Below are 24,786 nucleotides of genomic sequence, written 5' to 3' on the forward strand. Positions count from 1 at the left end.
TTATTCTTGCATCGATCAGATATGAATTCAAAATCTCTTCTGTATCTGCCACACTGGGCTCAAGACTTGCCAGTGCCTTTGTCTCCTCTCCCTCAAATCTCTCCACCCAATGTCTTGACAAATACTGTAGATCCTTCCTGCATAAACTCTCCAGAATCTTTTTCTTCTGTTTTACTCACCTCCCTCTTTATCCATGCTATGGTGTTCATGGAGGATGTTTTCTTCACCATGAAGTGTGAAGGGGATTGAAGCTGCAGAAAGACTCATGCTGTTCACCTCAGGAACTGACATAGTAAACGTGGATACATCTCAATCCTTTAATATCTTTACGACTTCTTTCTCTTTCTCCCCAGATCCAGTTTTTCCATTTTCAAGTTCTTTGACATTTAAAACTAAAAACCTTTCCCTAAAATGCTGCTTTTCTACCTGGAATTTTTTCAATGAGTCTTTAGCTTTCATAATATTCTCCCAACATATCTCCAAGCATCCAGGCTTTTCAATCACTACTTCCCTCTGTGTATATTTTACACACACACACATACACACACACACACACACACACACACACAATCCACTTAAATTGAACAGGCATATTTCTTTACACAGGAATTCCTACAAACATTCCACCCTATACTTACCCTAGGTTTTCTCCACCCTATGTCCACTCTTTCTCTGCATTGCTGAATGTATTTTTTTTATTCGTTCACTCTGATATGATCTTGGTCTCTTATTCTTTATGCCTCTTATCTGCATTTTTTGGTTATTATTGTTCTGCCATGCAGTTGGATATGTAACTTTTACCTGACACACCTTAGCAAGAAGACAACACATGTCTCAGATGTAAGTAAGAAAAACACTCTCCAGGGATTTCCTAGTGTAGTGCTCAGCACACTGGCCTCATTCCTGAAGGTCCCTCGGTGTGAAAAATGCAGGAGCTCTTTGCCTTCCAGAAATCTGCACCATCCCACAGCCTCAGTTACAAGAAGCAAGTGACAATGCCATCCCTTTTCTTTTAAAAAAATCATTTAAGCATCCTGAGATATCTATGACACATTAGCTGGGCAGGGTCCTTCTGTGGGACATGTCATTTTCCGTCTCAGAATATGTGAAACTTGACATTTTGGCAACACCAGAGTTTTCCCTTTGTGACTTTCTCTTTGTTCCCTTTTCTCCTCCTTCCTCGCAGAGAATAAGTAGCCACTGCACTCTTGCCCTGGGCCATCAATGAGGAGATCTGCTCTTAGTGGAGCCCTGCTTTCGCGGTGAAGGCCTTGAAGTCGCGTGTGATCTCGACTGCCCACTACGGATGAAAAAAGATGCTGTGAGATGAAGAAGTAGCTCAAGTGGTCGAGTGCTCACTTAGCATGTGAGAGGTAGTGGGATTGATGCCCACATTCTCCAGGTTTTACTAGTCGGACCCCAGGTCTCCAGGTTACAATGGAAAAAAATATGTATTAAACACTGATCTCAGAAAACAATACGTTAGACACTGATCTCAGTAGCAGCCTGGACACTTCTTTGGCTCATTATGTAAAGGCAGCAACAATACGGGGTTGACCAAGATTCTACTGGTATGTGGTATAGTATACATCTATCGATGTGTAATTAGTTTTCTGTTTCTTTGAGGAGCTGTGATAAAAAGGGACATATCCAGTTGCGCTTATTCTCCCTGTTCCCTCCTGCAGCTTGGTCCTAAATGCAGCATAATTATGGCAAGTGTAGGGCAGAGCCACTCAGGTAAATACAGCCCCAGCTTTCTGATCAGGAGACCGAAACTAGGAGTTGCCAAGTAACCAGGAAAGACACTGTGGAGAGCAAACCCGTCAAGTTGTATGTGAACTCCTGGATGCGCCTGTGAGCTGTGAATAAGTAGCTCTGATCAAAGACAACTTACCTAAAAAGAGTTTGAGAATCGAACTAAGTGACAGCCTACTTTCCAGTCTTCACTGGCCACTGGGTTGCACACACTCCAGAGTCTCTGAATAGCGGTGTTAAGGCTTTGAAAATAGAATTGACTTTGAAACTACAACACGCAAGCCTGGCTGGTTATTGGAACTTGAACACGAGGCAATCACGTGCCTGCAAAAACAAAAATAGCAATATTATCTTTAAGATTTCAACAAGACACAGTGTCTCATCACATATTGCAAAGTACAACCCCAAAATATTCAGCATATGAAGAACCAGGACAATCTTAATTCACTTGGCAAAGAGAATCCTCAAATAACAATACTGAGAAGACACAGATGTTACAATCATCTGACACATACTTTTAAACAGTTATGATAACAATGCTCCATGAATGAAGGGATAACACTCTTGAAGTGAATGGAAAGTTGGGAAGTCTTAGCAAGTATCTGGAAGCTCTAAACACTGATCTTAAACTTAAAAATTAAAAAATGTATTCATCAAAACTATCAGGAGAAAAAAAGCTTCAGTGGGTTATTTCAATAACAAAATTGAGACACTCAGAATAAAATCAATGAACTTGAAAACAGAACAAAAATACCAACCTAACCTGAACAATAGAGAAAAAGCAGTGTTTTTGCAAATGAAGAGAGCATCCGGGACAAACAGAAAAATAACAAAAATCTAACACTTACATCGTTGTAATCCTGCAGGAAGAAGAGAGGGAGGTCCTCCAGAAAGAAAACTTTGAAGAATTAATGGCTGAAGATGTATCAAGTTTATCAAAAGACTTTACAAGTTCAATAAATGTCAAGCAGGTTAAACCCAGAGAAATCCATACCCAGACACATCATAATCAAACTGTTGAAAACTAAGGAAAACCATAAAAATCTTGAAGGCAGACAAATGAAAATAAAAGGGAAACTGCCACTTGAATGGACTTCTGTGGACTTCTCATCAGAAACCATAGGGGCCCACGAGAAGCATTTACTAAATACCAAAAGAAAAGACCTGTCAACCCAGAATGCTACGTGGAGCAAAAATATCTTTCAGACTAAAGGTAAATAAATACGTTCTCACAGGAAGGTAAACTGAGAGAATTCATTGCTAGTAGAACTGCTGGACAAGAATTAGCAAAGATTTAAGATGAGAAAAATGATACCAGAAGGAAACAGGACACCATCAGTGAAGGAGCGAAAGCAGCAATAGAAAATGTCTGGGTAGACATAACAGACTATTATTCTTCTCTTGAGTTCCTTAAGGTATGTTTCAGGATTGAAAGCAAAAATTGTAACTTTATCTGATGCAGTTGTCATTGTATCTAGACGTACTACATACATAACATAAAAGGGGAAAGGTGAAGGGCCTAACTGCTGATGAAGTTTCTATATTCAACTCGAATGGTAAAATATTGATTCTACGTGTACTGCGAAAGGTTATATATGTATATGGTGATCTCTAGACCACTTAGGAACCAGATTTAAATAAACCAAAATAAACTAGGAAGAAGAACATAGAAGAATTAAGACAAGGGGAACAAATGATTAATAAATTATTAAAAAGTAGATCTATCGGCTGGGCATGGGGTCTCACGCCTGTAATCCCAGCACTTTGGGAGGCCGAGGCGGGTGGATCACCTGAGGTCAGGAGTTTGAGACAAGCCTGGCCAACATGGTGAAACCCTGTCTCTACCAAAAATACAAAAAATTAGCCAAGCATGGGGCCGGGTGCCTGTAATCCCAGCTACTTGGGAGGCTGAGACAGGAGAATCACTTGAATCTGGGAGGCAGATGTCGCAGTGAGGGGAGATTGCACCATTGCACTCCAGCCCGGGTGACAAGAACAAGACTCCATCTCAAAAAGAAAAACAACAGAGCTATCTAAAAACTTGTCTATAAGAACATTAAATGTAAATGATCTAAAACAGTGAATTGAAAACCAGAAATTGTCAGAATGTATTATAAATGAATATGCTGACTATAGGAAAGTCACTAGTAATATACTTATATGTGAGATTAAAAGTTATACAGCATATTGAAAGTAAAGAATGGGAAAAGATATGTCATTTAGGCATTACTCAAAGAAAGCTGTGGTGGATATATTCAAATCAGACAAACCAGATTTTAAATTGTGGAAAACTTCCAGGGATAAAGGGGGCTGTTACATAATTAGAGGTGTCAACACACCAGAGAAATAATGTCCCAAATGCATATAAGGACACAAGGCTTCAAAACCCGTAAGCAAAATTGGATAATCCAGATAAAAATAGAAAAATCCAATTACATTTGCAGACATTAACACTCCCTTCTCAGTAACTGATAGATCCAGTAGACAATAAATCAGTAAACACATTTGAGAACTGAACAACATCCATACAGCAATGGATCTAATCAATCAACTTTCTAAAGCAAAATCACAATTTGGGTAGAAAGAAGAGAAAAAAATTTAAAGAAAAACAAGATCATGTTATAACTAGGAAATCAGGAATGTTCAGAGTGCAAAAGAGTGATATATCGAAACTGACATTTTTGGAAGGGTTATTTAGCTGTAAATGACACGACACAGAGACAGAAATCGTAAAACTGGACGTGGATCTTCCCTTCTCCATATTTGTCCTGCCTTCTCTTGAGGCCTGGGCTGCTTGAATCTTTAGAATCTCCTGAACTTACTACAGTGTCTGGCACAGAGCATCTTCCCTGTGAATGTGTACTGAATCAATGGAAAGGAATTGACAGATTCAAAAATGTTGTGCAGGAATAATGTTTACTATTTGACAAATCACTGGATGTGGGGTTTGAAGGAGAAAAATGTGTCAAAAGTTGACTTGGAAACAAAGCCCAAAAGGTAAGTGAAGGGGATTTGGGGAATGAGATATTTGATGTGTGAATGAATGGGGTGCTGTGGAGAGGAGTAGGGAGTAAGACTGTGAACTGGAGCAGAGAAAGAATCAGGTTTTAAAATCTAAAACATCTTCTCAGTTCAAGCTTTGACACTTAGCAGCTCTGGCACCTTGGAAACAAAACTTCTCTGAGGTTCCATTACTTCTAGAAAGTGCAGATTAGGACACATAGTTTTGTTGGTGAAACTCTATTGGACTATATGAAGTAAATTCAATAGATCTCTTAGTATAATTAATGGCATACAAGATTCGCTTTATGCTTTTTGTAGCAGGATTGTCTCCAGTCATGTAGATGCAAGTGGAGATAGAGAGTAAGACACAGTAGTATGGACAGGAGACACCCTTAAAGACTATTTTTTCATTCCTTCATTCGTTCAGTTGGTCAGTCAGTGAACTATTATGGACTGAACAAGTCCTGTGTGTCTTTTCAAAAAAGGAGACCATAGGAGGTGTAAGAGTGGCTAAGATCTCTGAAGGAGGGAGAAGTCAGATCACTGGGCCACAAGAGGAAAAAAGTCAGCAAAACAGGTACAATTGTTCTTGGCCTCTTGCCTCAAGACGGTCGTCTTGTTAGGTGAATACTACAAATGGGTAGATTCCACCTGTCCTGAGGATAAAATTCTTTGGGTGCAGGATTGGCTGATAAAGAGTGATTTCCAAGCACCACTGATTGTGTTCTTTGAAAGTTAGGAACTGATAAAGCAGCAGCGCTTGGGAAAATAGCCTGTGGGATGTCAACTCTTGGGTGAGAACCGCCCTCTTTCTGCAGCAGGCCACACATGAATCTCATAATCTGAAGGTTTTGAGTTTGAACATCAGAGAGGATACAGTTTTGGCTGCTATTTCAGTTGAGGGAAACAAAATGGGTGCACTAAATAATGAAATGCAAATGCTATGAGATAACAATTTGAAGACTGACTCAACATTAGCTTAGAATGGAAAAGTGATTTAGGTTTTTTGGTGTTTTGTTTGTTTGTTTGCTTGTTTTGGCTTCTCAGTGGTTTGAGTAAAATGAATGGTAAAGGGATATAGATTACAGAAGAAACTGTAAGCTATATCATATAATTGGTCTTTCTCACTAGCAGATGGAAGAAACGGGAAATTTTTCGTCCAACTTCCTGCTCTCAGGGTTACCCAATTGTAATTATGAGGTGAGTGGGTGAAGTCATTTATTCTTTTATCTTACATGTATTTCTCGAGCACATATCTTGTTAAGAGACTGTTCGGGGTACAGCCGTTCAACAGTGAAAAAAAGCATATATTCTTCACCTTTGTGAAACTACTTTCTAGTTGATAGGGGTGAGGAGAAACAGATCAGAAGCGAACAAGAAAAATACCTAAGATGTTATGTGACGATGTCTACTGGGAAGGAATCCATAGGCAGTAAGGGACTTGGGAGTGTGGAGATGGCCCATTCAGAAGCTTTTAGGAGCGGAATCTGAGAAGTTGTCACCTTGAAGACATCCTTTACCCACCCTCCACCCCCTCCCCACTCCCCACTCCTGCTCCTTCCTTCAATCATCTTTCTTCACGTGGGAAATGAGGACTGTGGGATTCTCTGGCTGGATCCCAGCACCTAGAGAGGGATCTGATCAATAAGAACTGCTCGGTAAGCATTACCTCTTGCTTTGGTTGCCTTCCCCCTGCGGACTGCTGGCCTCTTGGATTGAGCTTGCATCATAGGTGTTCAGTAGGAGCTTGCTTAGTGGATTTACAGGTTGAGGTCAGAACCCACCGGGATTCTTTTCCTGGAAAGAACAGGCTTCCCTCTAAGGTTTCACATAGACCCTGGGCGAGGAAAGAGCCCTAAATTGCTTGAAAAATTGATTGCTCTTTGGGCGAAACAAGAAACCTTCCTATGGAAGGGCAACATTTGGGCATATATCGGGGTCTCAGTACAAAGATGAGTGCTCAAGAGGTCAAGATGCTTAAGCAGAGAATCTGACCAGAATGTTCGTGGTACAGAGAAACAGTCTTGTTGGGAGAAGAATGACCATTGAGGCCTTGGAATATAAGCTAAATAAGCTTCAAAGGGAATACAAAAAAGAATCAGGCATAAATCCTTTACTACATTCTTTTGTACAACTCAATTTTTGCCTAGAAAATCATACCTTGCTATGCATCCCTATTGTGTTCCTCCACCATCTATTTTGTTTTTTAAGCGATATTTCATTTTTATGTTCACAGAAGCTTGTTGCTACAACTACATGAGCAAAACAGCCAGTAGCAACAGAAATGCGTTAATATCTCTCCTCAGACCTTGAAAGCATTTTCCTTAAAGGTGAACAATGTTCCACATACAAGGAGGTTTTCAGCACTATGTGCTAGAAATTATACTGAGTGTTTCTTAATTTTACGTAAGTCGGTCAATATAGTTTTTCAGCTTCCCCAAGTATTATTACCCCAGTGTCATACATGACACTGAAGTAAAGGGCATATCACTCTCTTTATTCTGTGTGTGTGTGTCTCTGCCTACAGCTAAGGAGTTCCTAAATTATAGTTTTGTAAACATTAGTTCGAAATCATTCTGATCACTTGAATTTTGAAAATGTCAAAACCAATCACATTAATGTAATAGAAAATACAGGTTTGAAGTGCATTGGTTCACTGTTTTATTTACTATCGATCAGTGGAGTAGAAACTCCCATCGCGGAAGAGGGTTCATTCCTGTCTCTCAGCCTCAGCAAAGTTTAACATTTCAGAGCTTTCCTGACTTTGGATCTATTGCGCATGCTCTGTCCTTTACCACTATCCAATCCTAGGGGCATATAGAGCCACTCAGAGCCTTAGAGGTACATTCAGTGAAATGGAACCAATCAGCAGATAGTGTAGCCTATTGTTCATCTGACCAAAATGCACTATGTTGGGATAGCTTGGATTCTACAGACCCGTGAAGCCCATTTGGACCACAAGACACTCTTTCCATCACGCCTGCACACCTATCCTTCACTCTTCATTGGCTCATGCAGACTTTTAAAAGTATTTAGCAGTAAGCATCCTACCCCCAAGAAGCTTATGATCTCATGGAGAAGATGGCCAAGCAACAGACAATCCCAACATGGTGAATGCCGCTGAAACAAACGTGTACCTGGATCTCCGTGAGTGCTGGGAGGAAAGCAACCCAAACTCAGAAAACTAGGAGAGGTGTCAGGGAAGACATTTTCCAGAAGATGGTTTCGTGTCTAACAAAGCCGCGAGACGAGCAAAGAGGAGATGAAAGGCTCAGCGTTCCATGGGGACATTTCCTTAAGTCCAGTATCTCTAGAGTTGAGTGTGGGAAGCTAAAAGAGAGGAAACAGAAACGAAAAATGGGAATTCTTGAGAGGCTTTACTTACCCTGCACAAGCCAAGGACAGGTCTGCGGGAAGTAAGCAGATGCACAGTTAGGAAAGCCCGTATCAGGAGTTAGTCACGACAGGGAAAGATTTGTACACTTTGGAAATCGTAAAAGAATGAAGAGCCCAGGTCCTTGTTTCCGTCTCTGTTTTTCACGTTCCTCCCGGATTTCGATTTCCTTCTGGAATCTCAGCTCTCTTCATCATCTGCTCTGGCAGGAACACTAAACTGCAAACGCAACCCTACGATTCAGCGAACTACGTCCCATCAAGATTTCTGGGTACATATCCATTTACTTTCTTGTCCTCCCGTGACTTTCGATATCACTGCACACAATTGCTACTGTAAGATAAACATTAAAAAGCCGCATGTGGCCGGTACGGGGATCGAACCCGCGACCTTGGCGTTATTAGCACCACGCTCTAACCAACTGAGCTAACCGGCCCCGCCGGGAGCAATGGACCTTACCTCTCTTGAGAAGTTTAACGGCGAACGTTATTCCAATCACCTAAGAAACTTTTCTGAAGTTCTTGGAGCTGGAAAGAACCTACGATTTTTGCTGACCTGTTTAGGATCCTCGGCAAATTTCTTCTAACCCTGAAATTTCAGTTAAAATACAATTCTGCGGAAGGAAAGTTCAAATGTCACCTGCTTCAGTGTTTCATGACAAGGGGTTGTAGTGACGCCATCACCGTCCGCCAGTACTGTGGCCTGTCCGTATCACTCCTTTCTACTTTGCTTCGGTAGCTTCTGAGCGACCCGTGAAGAAATTGACGGAAAACGGAAGGAATTACCGCCAGTTCCTTTCCACGGGACGTCAAGGCCAATATAAGCCTCCACCCAGGCTCCTCTGCTCGTAACTTCTAGCACCATTCCCACTGTATTCGCCCATGTTTCCCCAAAGTGAGTATTTGATCCCTACCCCACCCCATTTTTAGCAAACTCAGGAAAACACTCTCATATTTCTATCTGAAAAGGACACTTTAGAGAAATACTTTCCATTACAGTCTTTGTGTTCGCATTGTATTCCTTCTCGATGAAACAGGTATAAGTCCATTGGTATTTTACGCACGACAAGACAACTTTGAAGCCCGACTCATGACCTTTTAGATTAAGAAACACTCTCCGGGAGCCCTGCTGATCGCTGGGTCTTACGAGGTTGATGCCTTCTGTCCCAAAGAGAACTATTTCCCTGCGTGTTTCCGCCTGGCTGCCCACTTCTCCAGTAGAGAAACAGCTGTTCCTCGGGATTCATTTTTGGAAGTTCTTTGGGTCCTGGGTAAATGGGGCCGCATCTCGCAGCGCCGACAAGGTGGTTGAATACGCAGGAACACCCACAGTACCCAGGGACTAATAAATAGCTCAATAGGTAACTTTCGAATAATTGAATAAAGGAAGTCTCAACCAACTCCCTTGCCGTATTACAGATGGTCCACCTCTCTGCCTAGACTATTGTGCTAATGTCCTGTTCCTTCTCCCGGCTTTTGAACTAGATTCTCACCTCTCTCCAATCCATCTTTCGCGGGGCCGGCCTGTCTTTCCGCCTCATTTCTGAAATTCTCCTCATTTCTGAAATTCTATCCATTGCCGCCTCTATGCAAACCGACTCTGGTTAATCCTTCACTCGGTATGGCTCCCCTCTTCCGCACTTTGCATTGCGAGAAATGCCCTTCCTTGAAGCAGCTGGAGGCCTCCTCCTCCTGAAAGCTTAATTGTGGACACAGCCTTGAGTAGACGCGAAAAGGAAAGAAGGCTGGGAGATAATGGGGGAAAAACACACCTTTGGTCTGGTTTGAAAGCTGGCGCCCGAAAAGGGGAGCGAAAGGACAAGAAAAAAAAACACGCTCCGAAAGTGTCTGAGATTGCTGCGGCCGTAAAGCAGAGCACTAACCGCGGTACTGACACGGGAGGGGAGCAGGGCTCCACCGCCGGGCCTGTGCCCATGGACCTAGGTGAGGACCGGCTCTCCTTCCTCCGCGCCCAAATGTTGCATTTCCCAAGACCACCCTGGCCCGCCACGCCCCCATCCTGTGCCTATAAAAACTCCCGAGACCCTAGCGGGCACGGACACAAGCGGCTGGACGTGAAGAGGAACACCCACCCTCTCTTTAGTCACCCTGGAGGCCTCGGAGAAGGCGGTTTCGGTGATCCGTGAAGAGACCCTGAGTCTTTTACATCCCGGAGAATGACAAGAGAGCGAGTACCTGGGCGACGTTTACTTTCTGGGATTTCGGGAGATGCGGTTTTCTGCACGCCAGGGGCCAAGCCTGAGACGTAGATGGACGGCAGGGATAGGAGCTCTCTCCGCGTCACAAACGCCCCTGCTCGTACCTGGGTTCCTTGATTTTCCTGCCTATATAACCCAACTTCCCGTGGCCGGGCTCTGAGCTCTCATTCTGCGGACTGGGACAAAGGGGTTAACTGTCATGCGCTTTGTATAACCCCAGGATTCTGCACTTGCCCAAGGGCGAGGCGCAAATCTAAAACCACGCACAACTGAACACCGAGATCAGCTGAGTCCTGAGTGTCTCACGACATAAAATCCCTACGATTTTAACAAGAGTTGTATTTGTGCTAGCACTGTTACTGACAAACGCATGTCAGATCCCATCTGTCTTTAGCTCAATGTGTGACGTTAGACACGTCGTTTTGCTCCTCAACTTTATTTGGAAAAAAAAAAACAGGTGTTCTAGATTTGCAGAGGGCCTTTTCAGAGCTAAGTTCCAGTAGCTGTACTGTAAGTTGATCTCTTGGGCAGTCCTGTTGGTGAGGAAAGAGGGCAAATTGAGAAATGAACAAACAGAGAAGTTGCAAAAGCCCTGTGACTTGCAGCACAGGACAAGTCTACAAACCCTGCCATGCCACACTAAGCTCAAATTGTTTTAACACCAGCTTACTCAGACCCGATGATCCAAGATAAGACCAAAGCCAAACGGATCCAGCAACTCTGCGCAGATCTTCATGTTCCAGCAGCTAAGTTCCACTGAATAAACCTATGATTCGCCTCGTTTGGAAATTCTGGCCGTGCGCGGTGGCTCACGTCTGTAATCCCAGCACTTTCGGAGGCCGCGGCGGGCGGATCACAAGGTCAGGAGATCGAGACCATCCTGGCTAACACGGTGAAACCCCGTCTCTACCAAAAATACAAAAAAAATTAGCCGGGCGAGGTGGCGGGCGCCTGTTGTCCCAGCTACTCGGGAGGCTGAGGCAGAAGAATGGCTTGAACCCGGGAGGCGGAGCTTGCAGTGAGCCGAGATCGCGCCACTGCACTCCAGCCGGGACGACAGAGCAAGACTCCCTCTCAAAAAAAAAAAAAAAAGAAAGAAAAGAAAAGAAATTCTGTCCAGTCCCTCCTGAGAAGGACCTTACTAACTTTCCCCCTAAAACTGTCCTATGAATAGCTCCAGTCCCCAAACCCTTTAAATTCTGGTCTCTGACTCACCCTTGTTTTAGGCGGTACTGGGACTCCATAGAGGCGGGGCTCTTTGCTCAGCAAGTTTAATAAATCCAAGGTAGTAGAATCAATTTGTTTTCTTGGTCGTCTTTTTTTGAGGGAGTGGGTCTTCTAAATGTTGATTCTGATCCCTGTCTATGGATATTTATAAATAAATAGATGTTTGCACTCCATCATTATGTGGAGCTAAAAGTGTTAAATTTAACTATCTAATTACCTCTAAAATAACCACTAAATTCAACGATCTGAAACTTATCTAATTAGTTCCACATCCTGGAATGAAGGGATGTAATAGGTAATAACAGGTCTCAGTCTCTAATGGAGACATAATCACACAGACACCAGAAGAAAGCTGAGTAAAGTGGAAAGCAATAGGTAGAACAATAATTTGCTTTATGCTATGATTTTTGGAGTGAAGCAAGAAAATTAATCAAGGAAACAAAGAAGAAATCCAAGACGTAGTAGTGTTGGATTTGCATTTTTGTCATATGACACTACTTCTATTCTACAGGATTCACTTGGTCTCCATCTGACCTCCTCAGGGTAGACTGCTCTTTCCCAATCACTCCTGCAATTACCCTAGGAGATTTGTGATCCTAAAGTAAGGGGGAGTTTTAAATTTACTTCTAAGTACACCTGCATGATGCCATTAGTCAGGGAGGTAGCTGAACACACTCAGCTCTGAATCCTTTAGGCAGAGGTAATAATTACTGACACTCTGTTTGATCAGATTCTGAACATGATGTGCCACTGTTCCTTTTGCGTCTGAAGTGACACCAGCCATTTTCACAGTTTGTTCCACTAGGAGGTCCTGGGAGAAAAGTGATAAAGGTAGATTCAAGAATGGTTAGTTTGATAAGAGAAATATAAAGGCAAGTATCTTTTTCACTCAGTTCCCCTTGATTCTAAGAGTGGGTCTATATAAAGAAATGGAACATGCTTCTGCTAATTAATCTTCAGGCAGAAAAAGTCACGAATTCCACTACAAACCCATGTCCCTTCTTCCGAAGACATGACAAATTGATGAGGGTATTCTTTCTTCTGTCGCTAAAACGAAGTCTGAGATATAGATTGCAATATCAGCAGTGCCATAGTGCAGAATTTATCATAATTAACACTTTTTACTTGAATACATAAGAAAATAGAATTGGAATGTAAAGTTAATAAATTAATCATGTTATAAACAATAGAACATAGAAGCAAAAATTGCATGGTCTTTGGCATGCAGTCTTTGATTTGGGGAATGCATTTTTTTCTATTGCTATCAGTTAGAAAGAACAGAAACAGTTCATATTCCCATGGTATAGACAAAAGTATGCATTTATGTTCTTACTCCAGAGGTATATCAAGTCCCCCAATTTTTCATAATCTACTCCAAAGAGAATTGAACTGTCTGGACTATCAGCAAAACATTGGTACACTGTATTGATAGTATCATTTAAATCTTCAATGAGCAAGAAGTGTCAAATAAGTTGCAGATTTTGTTAAGCCCCGCATGCTCCAGAGGGTGGGATAGAAACACAGAAACCATTCATCGACCTGGTTCGTGAATGAAAGTTTTTAGGATCTGTGAAATTCTGAGACATTTCCTCCAAAGTAGAGACTTACTGTTGCATCTCGAAGCTCCCGTCACTTAGAAGGGAGCACTGTGCTCACCACGTTTCTTTGAGCTGTGAAAGCGGCGCGTTCCACACTTGGAGACCCTTCTCTGACACATTTACCAACAGATACTGAATTAAAATATTAACAAACTGAATCCAGCATTATCTATAAAGCATAATGCAGCATGAGTTAGGGGAGAGTGCCTTGGGAATAAAAAATTAGTTAAGCATTGAAAAGTCAATTAAATGTAATATACCACATTAACAAAACAAAAAACACATGTAATCATCTCACTAGATGCAGAAGAAATATTGGACCAAATTTGCCATTCATTCGTGGGGTTTAAAAAATATCTCAGTAAACTAAGAATAGAAGGAAAATTCCTCAGATGAATAATGGGCATTTAAGAAATTCCTACAACTAGCAACATAGTTAATAGTGGAACAATAAATATGCACCCTTTAATATTGGAGAAAAGTGCAAAATATCTGTTCTTACTTCTTCTACATTTTACTGAAAGTCCTAGCTAGTGCCAGAAAGTAAGGAACGCATGAATGAAGAATAAATGGCATACTCACTTTAGAATAAGAAAAATATATTCATTTGCAAACAACATGATCAGATACACAAAAAATCCTAATGCATCTACAAAAACAAGCATTATAAGTAAATGCAGCTATGTCACAGATTACAATATACAAAAATTAATTGTATTTCTAGGTACTAGCATCAACAAAAATGCAAAATCAAATTACCATTTTCAATAGGTTTAAAACAAATGAAATATTTAGAGATAGACTTGTCGATGTGCACAAGACTTGTACCTAGAAATCTACAAAAGATGGCTGAGAAAAACTCAGGAAAACCTGAATAATTGGTGTTGTTTGCCATATTGACAGATTGAAAAATGTAATATTATTAAGATATCATTTTTTTTCCTCTGAGTTGATCTATAGATTTACTGCAATCCCAACAAATATCCCAGCAGGAGATTTTGTTTTGTTTTGTTTTGTTTTGTTTTGTTTGTTTGTTTGTTTGTTTTTACAGAAATTGGCAAGCTTATTCTGAAGGACCTAGAGTAACCTAAATAATTAGGAAAAGAAAAACAAAGTTGGAGGACTTACACAAGTGATGTCAAGACTTATTATAAAGCTAAGGTAATCAAAATAATGTGGTATTGTCTCAAGGATACTTACGCAGATTGATGGAACAGAATAGATAGTCCAGAAATAGACCAACGTATGTGATCAACTGATTTATGACAGAGGTAAAATGTTATTTAATGAATTTTTTAAACAAATGGTCCCAGGCAACTGAGTATGGAAAAAATGATTCCCTACCCTTACCTCACATCCTATACAACAATTAAATCAAAATGGTTTATATACGTAAAGCTTAACGTTAAAGATATCAAACTTGTAGAAGAAAAGAAGAAAAGAAGTCTACACATATTTGATGTACGCAAAGCTTTTTCAGAAGGGACCAGAAAAGCATGAGCCCTTACAAAAAAAGATACACTGGATTTTATAAAATATTAAAATATTTTTCTTTGAAAGACAGTATTAAGAAAATGAAAAGGCAAGACATAGACTTGAAAAGAAATTTAATATATTTTATGTGCACACATAGTTGTTATACATCATATGTGTTATAGATACACATATATATAACAAAGGACTTTTACGGAGAATATAAAACACATTTTAGAACTCAGTGATACAAACACTCAATAAGGATAAGGGGAAAAAACTTGAGCAGGCATTTCACAAAATAAGATGCTTATATGGCCAATAGGCACTCTAAAAGATGTTCAACAACATTACTCAGTACAAAAATGCAAATTAAATCTATCAAGGATTAATAGGTAACAACAGATCTCAACTCCCCTGAATGGAGAAACAATTAGTAACACAGATATTAGATAAAGATAAGTTACTTGAAGGATCAGTCGATGAAAAGATACTTGGGTTTATTTCCAGGTTTGTGTTCTTAAGAAGTGATGCATTCAGCAGAGCATTTGAGGTAACTGCTAATTAGGGACGGTACTTCCTTCTCTTTCATCTAATAGGAGAGTGAAATCAGATTAGAACTAGAGCTTTCCTAATGAGATCTTTTCTCTCTTTCTCAGGATCCCGACTCAGACTGAAAAAGCAGAGGATGGTCACTGCCTTCCAGGTCTGAGGCTGTGTCCCAGAAGCTTCACTCCTGGCTTCGCCTTGGTAGGGAAGTTTCCGGAGGTGTTTGAAAACCTGGAAACTTAAGTGGGACATGGGACGATATTTGCGTCCCGGTTATAAAAATTGGCAGAAAAGACGAGTGTAGTGTGGGGGATTAGCTCAAGCGGTAGAGCGCTTGCTTAGCATGCAAGAGGTAGCAGGATCGACACCTGCATTCTCCAGCTTCTTTTAATCCCTAGGCTACCGATGGTATCTGGCCTAGACGACAGTTGCACAGTACTATTACTCGTTATTGTTGTGGCAGTTTCTGTGTGGATCATTGGCCTCATCCACTGTGCCTGGTGCTGAAGAAGTGCTTCAGGAATGAATCCATAGATGGAGATGAAAATTCTCAAGCTTTCTCTTTCTCAACTCCTCCAAGGTTCTCCATCACTTTCTGAGTCCTACAGGAGGGAAGTGCTATTGAAGATGCGGCTATATGGCGTGAAGCTCTGGGGCTGGGAGAACCTGCCCCACCACTTCCGGGAGGCGGTGCCGGCAAGGAGCAGGTGACGATCACAACTCTAGAGCGGGCTGGAATAGCTGTGCCCGCAAGCCAGGCAGTTCCGGGTGGTGCTTCTCCATCCGGAATGTGCTCTCTACTTTCGAGAGATGAAGAAGGCGAAATTGGGAAGTGAGGAGAGAGGTCTCCCTCATGACCTTCTTTGGAAATCCCTATTCTTCGCACGGTCAGGCTCATAGAACTTTGCTCAAGGCAGTATCTGAGAAGCTCCTCCCTCAATCTTGTCCTGCCAGGGGTTTGGCGACCCAAAGTACCGGCAGGCTCCTAATACCCAGGAAAATGGGTGGGGTGCAGTGTTTCCCCAGTGGGGGATTAGCTCAGGCGGTAGAGCGCTCGCTTAGCATGCGAGAGGTAGCGGGATCGACGCCCGCATTCTCCAGTTTCTTGTCTGGTTTATGTCTCTTAGTCTATATTCCCCGTTGTTTCTCCTGTTGACGATAGCGGTGCTTCTCACCTGGGAGAAGATCAGAGGAACCTGCCGCCTCCCTAGAGCCCGTGTTTTATGGATCCCCGTATAAGAGTCTTGTTGCCCCTGCTTCCAGCCTCCCTTCTTTTCCACTCCTGCCGCAGGTTTGGCGCTTCTAGGTACTCAGGTCTCAGTGCAAATTTCCCGTCTCTAGACAAGTACAGCTAAAAGTGATGCCCACACGATCTCTCAGTTCCTATTACATCTTCACAAATATCGTCTCCTCCGGAAAGTATGTCTTTGAATTATTGGTTTGTTTTTCTCTCCCCTAGAATGGGAGCTTCCTGAGTACCGAAACACTGTCTATGTAGACTGTGTTTAACTCACTTCATCACCATGTGTAGAGTTAAAGTCCTATAAAATACGATTACTGCCTTGAACAGATGAGATGGGTAGTATAAGGAAACAGGGAGATCAAACACAAAGCAATACTTAAAAAAATTATCCTGCCACATTTCTAAAATCTTAATAGTAGCATTCACTAATGTAGTTCGGTTTTTCTTTGTGCTTTCTGCATATCCCCTTATTATTATTATTATTATTGACATTTGACTGATAATTTTCCATTTGTTTTCAAATGACCAAGCAGATTTTGCAATTTTCTAGTTAATTCCTGTGTTTCCTTCACCATTCTATTTTCTGGTTTTCTTTTGGGCTACTGCTTCTGCTTCTTCTTCTTCTTCTTCTTCTTCTTCTTCTTCTTCTTCTTCTTCTTTTCTTCTTCTTCTTCTTCTTCTTCTTCTTCTTCTTCTTCTTCTTCTTTCTTCTTCTTCTTCTTCTTTCTTCTTCTTCTTCTGCTTCTGCTTCTTCTTTTTCTTACTTCTTATATTTGATGCACTGGTTTCTTCTAATGCTTTGTAACTTGGGTATTAAAAGGTATAATTTAAAATGAGAAAGAAGTTTCTACAGAATCCTTAGAAACATGTCATTATAAGCCCCCATTTTGATTATATTCTAAGGAGCTGGAAGATATACTTTTGATTCTTTTCTAAACTGTGCATTCGAGAATTAATCTCTTCTTGTTTACTTTTACGTTCATTCTTTCAATGTTATTTTCTAATTTTTGTGTATCATTTTATTTATCAACACATAAATATATGAGTTATACATACATGTATTTATGAATGGCAGCTGAACCACACATTAGTGCTAATATTGGTGACTAAAAGTTGGAGAACCAGACATTATGTACCTCATAAAGCGAAGCAATGGAAAGTGCACAAGCCCACCTATCAAATTGTCTTGTTAAAAGATGTGAAGCTGAATTTAAATGAGCCTCTACTTGTAACTACCAGTTTACAAGAAATAGAGTAGATTAAGAAACATGTCAAGGGGCAGGAAATTGATACAATGAAATAAATACAACATAGAGGTGTTTCTAAGGATAAAAGGCCCAGTTCCGTCAACAATTAACTGGTATTAACTCTTTGTGATACTATAAGGGTAAATATATGTCATTACACATTTGTTAAAAAAAAAAAAAAAAAAAGAACCCAGGATGTATAACACAAAGAGCAAACTGTAATGTCAACTGTGGACTTCAGTTAACAACAATGTATTAATAATTATTGGTTTACCAGTTGTAACAAATGCACCACAGTGATGCAAGATGTTAATAATAGGGGAATTGTAAGAGAGGGGGAGTGATGGAGTTTGTGGAAATTCTATCTACTCTGACCAATTTTTCTTTAAACCCAGAACTTCTCTAAAAAATAATGTCTATCAATTTTAAAAAATAATATCCACAAAAGAAAGACCAGGGACCTTTTATGGATGAAAAGAGTCTTAAAAAACATAAAAATCTGTAGATTTTAGTTTATTATTTATAATCAGCAATTAGGAGAAATTTTTTTTGTATGGGTGACAATCAGGAAAAAGGTTAATATTAGATCATATTTATGATCTATTACCAATTTGTTAACAATGGGTACATACACACATGCAAACATGGCCCTAAAATTTCCTAGCTCTCTCAAGCTGTTGATTTCATCATTCTCTCTGCTGCTGAGTTCAAGAAAGTGAAATGTGTAATGGGTATCTCTCCTTTCCAACCTTCCTTCCAGTTCACAACCCAGTGCTGTCCACTTGCATGGGATGTTTCTTTTCCATCACAATGCTCTGAGATAACTAAGTCAAGGGAAGTTTGTGCAGCCCTCCAGACCCTCCAGATTTCAAAGGAAAGCCCACCGCTGCTGGTCTGGGGGAGCTGATGGCCTATTCATGGATGAGATGGACTAAGGACAGTGGGAAGCACAATGGACCAACAGTATTGTTGGAGGGGACTGGGTGAGGAAGCAGGAGCCTAAACAGTACTCTCTGGATACTGCGTGAACACTGTCTCCGGAGGGGTCTTGTAGCATCAAAAATTAAAGCTAAATGTTGATTTCTTTCTGGTAATCATTTTGTTCAGCAACCTGGAAAAACGAAAAAAAATTATCTCATTCCCTTTCCTATTTAAAGCCTGAAATATTTAATTAAAATGATAAAACTTTAAAAAAGTGCTTATTAGGCCAGGCTGGTGGGAGGCCGAGGCGGGGGCGGGGGGGCGGCGGGAGGGGGGAAATCACTTGAGGCCAGGAGTTTGAGACCAGCCTGGCCAACATGGCGAAACCCCGTCTCTACTAAAAATACAAAGTTAGCTGGGCGTGGTAGTGCGCGCCTGTAATCCCAGCTACTCGGGAGGCTGAGGCAGGAGAATCTCTTGAACCTGGAAGGCGGAGGTTACAGTGAAGCGAGATCGCACCACTGCACTCTCAAAAAAAAAAAAGGTGCCTATTGAAATTTTTAAACTTACAAGTACCCTGACATATAAATAAATCATTTTCTCTACATACATGGTTTTTGCACTTATACATGTCTAGACACCCTAGGAATGGTGGTGCCGTGGTGTGAACATGGAGCCTGGAATGGCCAGCCCCAAAACCTCCTCCTCATCAACTGTTGACTCATCAACAGTCAGTAATCATAACTTCCTTAAAATACAAGAGCCGCAAAACATTCCGGGATATCTGTGCTAATTAATCTGGCAGTTCCTACTGTGTCTTGCCCCAGGTGTGACGTGCTCTCTTCCATGAAATTAGTAACTACAAACTGTAATGGGAACAAGGCAATTGATTGTCTCCGCACTCTTACCCAAAGCGTTCTCTGAGATGTTTGGTAGTTATTTGGGTCCTTACTTGACCTTCGTGACCTTAAAACAAAGGGAACATGGCATTTGTGAATCTGAAAGACTTGTGATAATTTTCTCATTTCCTCCAGGCTGTGTGCATCACTCTGAGTTTGCGGAGGGAACAGCCCTTTTTCAGGGCCCCCTCGTGTCCTGAGTATCATCCTCAGAATGTGAGGCTTGGGCCCAATCTGAAGAGGGTGTGAGGGAGAGCCAAAACGCAGGGATTGTCCCACAGTGCAGTCCTGCTCTGTAAATCCCTTCCTCTGACTAGCTTGATTTTAGGCTCTGAGAATGGGTGGGGTGGGATTGTGAAGGGGTGGCCTATCCCTCCACACCTGTGGGCGTTTCTCGTCGGGTGGGACGAGAGACTGAGAAAAGAGACACAGAGACAAAGTATAGAGAAAGAAAAGTGGGCCCAGGGGACCGGTGCTCAGCACACGGAGGACCCGCGCCGCCCCCGTCTCCGAGTTCCCTCAGTATTTATTGATCATTATCTCTACCATCTCGGAGAGGGGGATGTGGCAGGACAACAGGGTAATGGTGCGGAAAGGGTCAGCAGGAAAACATGTGAACAAATGTCTCTGCATCATAAACAAGGTTAAGAAAAAAGTGCTGTGATTTGATGTGCACATACATAAACATCTCAATGCATTAAAGAGCAGTAGTGCCGCCAGCATGTCTCACCTCCAGCCGTAAGGCGGTTTTCTCCTATCTCAGTAGATGGAATATACAATCGGGTTTTACACCGAGACATTCCATTGCCCAGGGACGAGCAGGAGACAGATGACTTCCTCTTACGTCAACTGCAAAGAGGACTTCCTCTTTTACTTATCCTCCTCATCACAGACCCTTTTACGGCTGTCGGGCTGGGGGACCGTCAGGTCTTTCCCTTCCCACCAGGCCATATTTCAGAATATCACATGGGGAGAAACTTTGGACAATACCTGACTTTCCTAGGCAGAGGTCCCTGCGGCCTTCCGCAGTGTTTTGTGTCCCTGGGTACTTGAGATTAGGGAGTGATGATGACTTTTAACAAGCGTGCTGCCTTCAAGCATTTGTTTAACAAAGCACATCCTGCATAGCCCTAAATCCATTAAACCTTGAGTCGACACAGCACATGTTTCTGCGAGCACAGGGTTGAGGGTAAGGTTACAGATTAATAGCATCTCAAGGCAAAAGAATTTTTCTTAGTACAGAACAAAATGGAGTCTCTTACGTCTACTTTCTACATAGACACAGTAACAGTCTGATCTCTCTTTCTTTTCCCCACAGATTGCTTTTCAGTACTTTCTGCTGAGACATTTTTGCATATTCATTTCTCTCTCAAGGAGCCTCTATAACAAAAGAGAAAAAACTGTCTCGGTTTCTGTGTGTGGCACATGACTTTGAAGGATTTCTGAGACTATCGTTCAGGACTGGCGTTACAGATTAAACGCCAGTTAGATTCAGGACCAGGGACGACGGGATCCCTGGCAGGCGGATATAACACCTCGTTAAGGACAGACTGCCCACCACTCTCCTTCTTTCTCTGTTTCTGAATTTATTTTCTATAAATTCCCCTGGGTATCAGAACCTTCCTTCGGCTGACTGACGCTTTGCAATTTCCTCTCCAAGCCCGGATCTTTTCCCCCAAATTCTCTCGTTCCTGCTTCTAGCTTCCCTTTTTAGCTTCTCTAGTTTCGCGTCATCGGCTTTCCATTCTTCCGAGGTTGAATCCCCAGTTCCAAGCGGCGGAGAGGTCTTCTTGTCATAAAATTAACTTCCTTCGGCTCCTGTAACAGGGAGTGGGAGCCCACCCTCCCACTCGCCGTGTAGCACTCTGCATCTCTGAGAAGAAAGTGACCACCCCAGCCCAGCACAGATTTTCTTCGTCTTTGAGCACCTGCTCGGAGTTCCCGCCCCTCGTCGCTCCTTGGTTTTCCCTCATCGTCTACATACAGTCTGTTGGATGTCGGTCAAGGTATCGCCAGCTCCTGCCATGGGAACCTTTTGGGGAAAAACAGATCTGATTTATTATACTTCAAAGATGCCCAATGATTCCTGGTCGTCTGTGTACCATAAAAATAAAAACAGATAAAAATAAGAAGATCAATGTATTCGACATCTGCACCCAGGCGTACAGCTCTGAGGTGATCAACTGGGAAGTGGAGGTAGCCCACCCAGAGGGAAGAAAGGAACAAAGCTGGAGAATGCGGACGCGGACCCTGCAGGCCGCTGCCTCCCAAGTGAGCGGGTTACAAATTCCGCTAACCCCAGCCCTCACCCCGCTATTGGCTATTTGAGGCATGTGGGGGTTTTTTCCGGACTACAAGTCTTGTGTTCCACCTGGTTTTTCGGGACCACTCAACATTCCTGAGCTCCACCCCTGCCAAGGTGGAGCCAGCACAGGACTGCAGGCGGAGTCTCCGGACTCATCCAGAAAACAGCCATTGCGCGGAGCCGGGAGCGCCTGTCGAAAGAGCACCCATAGACAGCTACTGTGGGAAAGCTCTGGGCCCGACACAATTCCGCTTGCTTGATATTTTAGAAAAGAAGGAATTATACCCCAGCTGTAAAGGGAGTGTGGATTACAGCTGTAACAAGTACTTTCCTTGCAAAAGCTGCCCTCTCTGAGGCTCGAACTCAGGACCTTCAGATTATGAGACTGACGCGCTGCCCACTGCGCTAAGAAGGCGACGAAGTGCGACGTCATGCCAGATTGTACAGGAATTTCCTAATTTCTTTCCCCAGGCGGGTTATTTTGGGACTTCAGTTTTCTTCGCCCAGGGTCGCTAGTTCTCCAAGATTATTTCCAATAGGCACGCGTAGGCTCCTTTTTAGCCCATCGGAAGACCCTCACAGTCAGAAGCCATAGTATACTGAACAATTATGCCTGATCTCATTTTCTATTGATCTGGATCTTCGTCCCCTCAGATACATTAGGCAATAATTACTGTCCACAGTTTCCTTAGTTGGAATAGCGGGCTCTCACTAAATGGTAGTTGAATGAATGAAAAGCTCCCAAACATGCCTGCAGTTTACACTTACCTGTCTTAATTTAAATTTGCATTTCCACTTACGTCACCTGAGATAGTCCCCTCAGAATATCACCAACTGATTTTATGATGAGTCTTCATGTTTTCTTCACCTCTATGTTGCAAATACCCTATTAAAGATTTTATTCCCATAATTTCATTTAGTCCAATTTATTTCTTTATTTATTTGCCATAAATCTATACATCATTATCCCCATCTTACTGATGAAACTGAGGATCAGCAGAACTAAATCCACAGCTGATAAGGGGCAAAACCAGGCCTTGAAAGCAGATTTTGTTTTCCAGAAAGTGTGCTGCCCTCTTTCTCCCTCTAGACCATGTAATCTCCCCTTTTCCTCTCCACAACAACACACTCATTTGTTAAGCAAATAGCTATAGAATTTTAGATTCGTTGGTCCATTCAACGAACTTTAATTCACCACCTGCCATGTACCCAGCATTTATGTTCTAGATTTCCAAGGCATCCTTGGCCCTTTATCCCTCACATCCCTACAAACACTTTAAATCATTAGTTCTCAAAGTGCGGTGCCCAGACCCACCACATAATTCTCGAGGACACATTCCATTTCAGGTACTGTGCTACCTGAAGGCTTTGAGGATTCAGAGGAAATTGAGCCATCCCTGACCTCAGGAGCTGACAGGACAAACTGTCCTATCTGGTCCGGTTCCTATACTCTCAAACTTCCGGATTCTTATAAATGCATCTTCCTAAATATTTTATTTTGATACCGTAACTCTTCCATTCTGTACTAGTTTGCTAGGGCTGCCATAATAAATATCACAGACTGAGTGGCTTAACCAACAGAAAATTTTCTCCGTCCTGGAGGCTAGAAGGGTTGTTAGCTTTGGTTTCTCCTGAGGCCTCTCTCCTTGGCTCGCAGATGGTCACTTACCTTCTTGCTGTGTTCTCGCATGGTCTCTCTCTCTCTAGACATATTTCCATCTTTTCTTATAAGAACGCCTATTGAGAGTTAGGGTTTCGACATGAATTTGGTGATGGGTGGGGTGGGACAAAATTCCACCATAACAGACTCAAAATTGTTTACATTTTCACCTTCAAATTTGCAGTAGACTCTGTTACTGGAAAGCACTACTTGCTTTTTTTTTTTTTTTTTTTTTTTTTTTTTTTAAACAAGTATTTTAGAGTCCCTTAATGAAACAGACCATATACCTTTCCTTATCTAGGAATTCCCACTCCAGTGCCTGGTCCACACACCCATTATTTCTCCTCATCTCCATTCTTCAAGGCCCATTCTTGATTCTTTCATTCTTATTTGAAAGAATGTAGCATGGAGGAATGTAGCACATTAGTTTTTCCCTCTGAATTGCATGACTCATTGTCAGTAACTATCTTATGGTTTTTGCTGTTACGACATTTAGTATGGATGTGTGATATCTTTCATTAATATCCTCCATCTGGTAGTCACTGTTTCCATAAGGAAGCGCAGCCAGTGTGCACTACACTCCAAAACCTCACATATGCATAGACTGGTTATGTAGTCTAAAGAAATTCCTGGCTCTGAGTCCTAATTCTGAAGGTAGTGGTAAACTTCAGTCCTTTGCTGTGTTGTTCACTTAGGTTCATGCCAAGCTTATGGGGCCCAATGCAGGCCCCAGGAAAAGGAGGGAGGGATGTAATGCTTAACCTGTTCCTATTTCTACCGGCCAGGTTTGTTGCTGTTGTTGTTGTTGTTGTCGTTTTTGTTTGTTTTTCAGGTGGAAGCTCAACAGCATCCATGCCGTGGGTAATTGATGCTACGTTTCTCTAATGTTAGCAGTATCTTTTTCTAATGAACTCTCTCCTTGATGATCTCTTGTCATTTGTCTTGGCCAGTGTCAGTAAGGGGTCTGCATGTAAAAATGCTCATAGGAACTTGAGATGTTCATCTTTTCCTCCTTGTTTGGGTGGATTGTTTCTTTCTTAATTTAGGGAAGTCCTTTCTCTCCATTTTCATATTACACGCCAATATGCTTCTCTTAAAAAACCTCTCCTTCATATTACAGCCTCTCCAGACTCTTTTCAGGTCTTGGCTTAGATCTTTGAGGGGAAATTTTTGCAACAACTGCTTTCTACATTGCTGCACACCTCCACTTAAGCTCAAATACAGACCCAAAATGATAAAAAAAATATATATATACAGTTGCATCTCCAGATATATACCTCAATGCAAACAGAAG

The 24,786-nt window shown here is 41.9% G+C and overlaps 1 long non-coding RNA gene and 4 other non-coding genes across 5 annotated transcripts; 3 read left to right on the forward strand and 2 right to left on the reverse strand.

Moving 5' to 3' along the window:
* Positions 1–8,514: 8,514 nt before the first annotated feature.
* TRNAI-AAU (transfer RNA isoleucine (anticodon AAU)) lies at positions 8,515–8,588 on the reverse strand. Its single transcript has one exon. It is a non-coding gene; the product is annotated as a tRNA-Ile (tRNA).
* A 31-nt stretch (positions 8,589–8,619) lies between these two features.
* Positions 8,620–18,747, forward strand: LOC131382117 (uncharacterized). Its single transcript, XR_009211290.1, has 5 exons — positions 8,620–9,046; positions 14,247–14,356; positions 15,328–15,418; positions 15,798–15,924; positions 18,468–18,747. It is a non-coding gene; the product is annotated as an uncharacterized LOC131382117 (long non-coding RNA).
* Positions 15,525–15,597, forward strand: TRNAA-AGC (transfer RNA alanine (anticodon AGC)). The gene has a single exon. It is a non-coding gene; the product is annotated as a tRNA-Ala (tRNA).
* On the forward strand, positions 16,245–16,317 carry TRNAA-AGC (transfer RNA alanine (anticodon AGC)). Its single transcript has one exon. It is a non-coding gene; the product is annotated as a tRNA-Ala (tRNA).
* Positions 18,748–22,174: 3,427 nt separating the features above from the next.
* TRNAM-CAU (transfer RNA methionine (anticodon CAU)) lies at positions 22,175–22,247 on the reverse strand. Its single transcript has one exon. It is a non-coding gene; the product is annotated as a tRNA-Met (tRNA).
* Positions 22,248–24,786: the final 2,539 nt, after the last annotated feature.

Source organism: Hylobates moloch, unplaced genomic scaffold (genome assembly GCF_009828535.3).
Source record: "Hylobates moloch isolate HMO894 unplaced genomic scaffold, HMol_V3 SCAFFOLD_20, whole genome shotgun sequence".
Taxonomy (NCBI): domain Eukaryota; kingdom Metazoa; phylum Chordata; class Mammalia; order Primates; family Hylobatidae; genus Hylobates; species Hylobates moloch.